General features: G+C 34.8%; 1 non-coding gene across 1 annotated transcript; it reads left to right on the top strand.

Moving 5' to 3' along the window:
- Positions 1–4,119: 4,119 nt before the first annotated feature.
- On the top strand, positions 4,120–4,225 carry LOC114913354 (small nucleolar RNA R71). The gene has a single exon (XR_003799376.1). It is a non-coding gene; the product is annotated as a small nucleolar RNA R71 (small nucleolar RNA).
- The last annotated feature ends 1,081 nt before the right edge of the window (positions 4,226–5,306 follow it).

Here is a 5,306-nt window from a genome sequence, read left to right as displayed (position 1 = left end):
TTTTTTATGATTACCACATCCATCCTCTCTAGTTTTAACCCAAAATCATAGCAAGAAATCGAGTGAGGCATCCCATATTAATAGGGGACAAAGGGACATCACATCGGATGAAGGGGCACCAACCTTTGGCGCTCCATCTTCTCACATGGTGAATAAATTCACCATGTGAATTTTTAGCATATTAGACACTTGTAGTAGAAGGACTCTTCCTCTTCTATGTGCCATGAAAAACCCAATCAATTTTGGCATTAAATCATAGGATATCTGGTTTATCTTTTAAGGCAATGCATATAATTAAGAGCCTTCTTTAAGAAGGATCCTCCATTTCACATGCTAATTTGAGATGGGGTGGCATTTATTTTTTGTATGACTTTTGGTGTGCACAGAGGAGTCCTTCTCCACTTGAAATTGGTTCAAGTTGGATAAGGTTTCAATTTAAATTGATCCAATCCTATTAGATCAAAGGCAACTGGTCTAGGTTAGCTCAAACACTTTGAACCAAACCAATTTAGGAACTTGGGTTAATACAATGTGCTAGCATATCAAATTAACTCATAGAATTTATATCAAACTCTAATTAGATCAAATTAAGATCAAATTCTAAAGTGTATGATCTATTGAGTTTTAAATCTAGCTAGTAGTGGATCAAGACTTTCGACGTAATCCTAATCCGATGAGATTAGGTCACTCGAAGAGTCCCAATCAACTTGGACTCTTCCAAATTAATTTTAAAATTAAACTCTTTTAATTTTATTAAATCTATAAGTCAAGATTGATGTTTAAAAATATGTCATGACTATCCAGAAGATTTAAAATTTTGATAAAAAATTACTAAAATATCCTTCAATGGTAAGTTACCGTGTAATTCAATCTTTCAGTCAAACAACATCTCAGATGAGCTATGGACATGAAAATATATCAAATCCAATCACTTATCTTTATGTATCTTAATCTAAAGGTAATGATTCAATTGATGATATATTAAAAAAATTTTTCTAATTATCATCCTACTTTGGCCAAAGACATCTGAATCATCATCTTATGAGATCACATAGGATGTTCGCTCTCCTTATTAGGAGTGACTGATCTCTTATTGATCACTAACAACCTCCATTCACTCTTCACCATATCCAAAACACCCCATACAAGGATCAAAGAATCTAGTTAGAAAGTGGACCAAAATATGGATCCAAGTACACAAGGTACCATAGTGATCTTAGGTCAAAAGATCACTTACACAACTCCCACTAGAGAAATATTAGTTAACATATAAATAAAACTCCATCTGATATTTCTCGTAGGTCAATTCAGTGAACTCATTCTCTAATGAGCACCTATATCCTTATATTAGTGTCACCATACAAGTAGTTGTGAGATCAACCACCCTCATTTCTGAGCATACATAGGACATGCCAGTCTTACTGATATCATTGATCTCCGACTCAATGTACCAACAACTAAGAATATTTTAGGTCATGGCTATCAAAGATTTAGGTCTCACTGGCATGATCTTATTACGGCTCTAAAATCATTGCTCGGATCTATGAGGTTCATTACAATCTTAAGAATAATAAGATACAACATATAATGAATCAAAAATATTTATTTTATTAATAATATAAATATCAATTATATGAGTCTGAAAGATAAATTATAAAAAATATCCTATCATATTCTATATATGATTGGCTTGTAGGGTATTATTTTTTCAGTATTTACCTTGAATAGAGGAGCTTTTTGCTGGAAGAGTTTTAAGCAACATACTATGATCAATTCTGTATGCGAAGCAGAATACAATGCTACATCGGATGCTACAAAGGAGGTGGTGTGGTTGCAAAAATTTATTATCAAGTTGGAAGTTACACCTTCTATTGATGGTCCTGTCCTATTGTATTATGACAGCTCCAGTGCCATAGCTCAGGCGAAAGAATCAAAGTCACACCAGCATACCAAGTATTTTCTACACCGCTATCACCTGATACAGTTCATAAATCGAGGTGATATCGATCTTCAGAAGATCGTTGGAAAGAAAAACCTAGCCGACTCCTTCACTAAAACTCTCAGGATCAAAGAGTTTGATGACTTTAAATGAAAGATGGGTATAAGATACTTCTCCGATTGGCTTTAGCTCAAGTGAGAGTTGTTGAGAATTGTATCCTAAAATCAATCATGTGATGATTGAGTACCTCTTTATAGATGAATTATTGATAAATAAATAAAAATTATTTTGATATTTTTAAGTTACATCTTCCTTGTAGAACTCTTATATTGTGATGAAGTTTTTGGAACTATGTTAGTGAATGATAAAGAAAAGATTTATCGTATAGTTCTTAAACATGTTCATGATCAAATGATACGTCATTACAGGATGATGATGTTTATCGAATGGAGATCGTTGTATGTCATATGAATTGGTTGTCCTCTTAACCAAGGAGTATGGTGATACTAGTATCGCATACAGGTGAGATGTAGGAGTACATCGTTACTGAATAAGCGACTCACCTGCTGAGCATTGTGCTGTCAAGAGCTGCTTACAAAATATATAAGCATAAGTATCCCTCCGATCTGAGATCATCATAGTGACTTGCAAGCAACTCACTGTGCTTTGGTACCAGACTATCTGGATTTCTAATGCAGTGACGGAAGGCTATTGGGTACAGTCAAGTACTTACGAAGTCTGTATGTGGATCAAGATGGGATTGACCTCTCCAGATTATAGGAGCTGATGTATCACTATATTTCAATTTAGTAAAATCTTTACCAGGATAATCCATGAGATGAATTTAAAAGATTGAAATATAATGTGGATGAAATACTTTGGGTTGACAGTTAAATTCAGATCATCCTAGAGTATTCAGGATCAAAGGGATGAATTATGCGGTAACCATATACATAGATTCTGAAATATTTTTTTACAATAATTTGATCTATTTGGATATTGAGAATCATTGCTAGATGGTAGCTTCGATTAGTACAGGAATATATTCCTATGCTATCGGTTTAGTGTTTGAACCTATGGAGTCACGCACATAAGTTAGACAACGTAAGAAAGTATGGATCTATATTTATATATCCAATTTGAAAGTACTTGACTTGATTGAACATATAGACTAACTTAATTAAAAATTAAGTTATGGGTCAAACGAGATTGAAGAGTTGACTATGTCTAGCTAGCACTACATATGAGGTTCAGGTTCAATCCCAGAGATGAATAGGTCTTGATCTATGATCCATGACGTTTATGAGAGATTAAATTTAAATATTAATTAATTTTAGATTAGATTTAAATTAATTAAACTTAATTAGATTCAAAATTTTAAGTTAGACTTGATTCTAAAGTCCTAAAGAGTTTAAGATTGATAGCCTTTCAAAATTATTTCGAACCAACTTCGAATTGGATTCGAATTGGACCCTTTTTGGATGAGATCCTTGGAGTCCTACTTCCACTAGGACTCTCTCACATCTTGCCTGACCAGCACCTAGTGTGGTGCTAGTTGTGGGCATCCCATATGGGTGTGGAAGTGGATGCATTGTTGGTGCCATATATGATGGCAATTCTATCTCATGTAGAAGTCCTTCCACAAGTAATAGACTAATTCAAAGCATATTTGAATTAGGAGTCCTATACTTATTAGATCATAAAAATTATCTATAAATAGAGAGGGTCTCTATCTATGGATGCATAAGAGATAGCATAAAAATCAGATTGAGAGAAGAGAGAAAGAGAGAGAGAGGCGCGAGCTTGTGGGCGTCCCTTCCCTTTGGCATGTCCTCCTCCTTGCCGCCCTCTTCCTCCTTATCATGGGCCCTCCTTGGGCATCCCCCTTGCTAGTGTAAGGCATCACACCAGGATCTCTCCTCTCTCATTGGGTTGCTTTGCGAAGGTGCTTTGATCAGGAGATTCATCATGCTTTCTTACGTTGCCTGGCGTGCATACGAAGTAGAGGGCCTACAGTTTCAGGCCTACGCGAAGGTTGAATCTAGATTCTAGAGATTTGATCTCCAATTCTGCTACAATCCAGGTAAGGATTTGATCCTTATTCATATAGATTTATAAAAAAAAATTAGATGCAACTCTGGTTATCTGTGAGAAACAGTTTTCCTTCTCCTCATTGGGTACAGCATGGTGGGGATATTTTCTAATAAGGTCCTTTAACCTCTCTCATGTTTCATGGAATATTTCATCATCTAATTAGAAAAAACTAGTTATGGTTTTTCTCATTTGATTAGTTTTTTCTATGAAAGAATATTTCTTGAGAAACTCTCCTTGGAGCTAGTCCTAGGTTGATATAGTTATGGAATCCAAAGTATGTAGCTAGTATTTGGCTTTGTCCTTAAGTGAGAAAAAGAATAATTTCAACCTAGGAACATCATCAGAGAAGTTGTGAATCTTGACAGTTGAGCATATCTTAAGAAATTCATCAAAATATTTATAAGGGTCCTCATTAATAAGTCTATAAAATGAGGGTAACATTTGGATTATACTGAACTTAATTTCATATTGGGTGGCCTCCATAAGGGACACTTGAATACAAGGAGAGTAGGTATATGTGGAAGAAATAAAGTACTCCTTCAACTACCTAGGTGGATCATTCTCCTGATTTCGATCCATATTTCTACATCTATTAGCTCTAAAGGTTCTTTCTATTTCTGGATCAAAATGTTGGATTTCTGATCATAACAATCTACGACAAAGCATACACCCTACAATTATACCTCAAAGCAAATATAAAAAATTTCAATTTTTATAAATTTTTTTTTTGAAAGTGAGAGAAGAGTGAAAGAAGTCTAAAGAGAAGAGCCTAAGAGTCTTTAATCTAAGAAGAGAGAAGAGTTATATTTTTAAAAAAAAAAAATTATCCAACACTTACTCAAGCAAATTTTTATCCTAGGTTACCCTAGATCTAGACAACTCCTAACTGTCAAGGCCATTTTGGAGCCCTCCAAGTTAAAAACTAACTAGCTAACTAGCCAAATAAGTATAAGATCAATGAGTGGTTCCTCATACTTTTGCAATGGACCTAATTAAGTAACCAACTTTCTTCGGAACGTAATCTCTGAACTCCTTTCCTAGACACCAGTCAACTAGCCAATCCTGATCTAGTCTAACTCTTTCGGATGCCTTGTCCTGGTGAGCTCCAACACCTTAGTGGTCAATATCTAATTAATTTTAAATTAGGCTTGGGTATGCAAGGTGAAAATTATGGTTTATGGGCTAAGGAAGGGTGATGAAATCCCTATCTTGTCTAATTAATGGGTTAATACCCTTAAGGTTTATTATGGAGATGAGATGCAACAAACCAAGA

The sequence above is a fragment of the Elaeis guineensis genome, chromosome 8 (genome assembly GCF_000442705.2).
Source record: "Elaeis guineensis isolate ETL-2024a chromosome 8, EG11, whole genome shotgun sequence".
Taxonomy (NCBI): Eukaryota; Viridiplantae; Streptophyta; class Magnoliopsida; order Arecales; family Arecaceae; genus Elaeis; species Elaeis guineensis.
The sequence above is the reverse complement of the archived record's forward strand: the minus strand, read 5'-3'. Positions and strand labels throughout refer to the sequence as shown.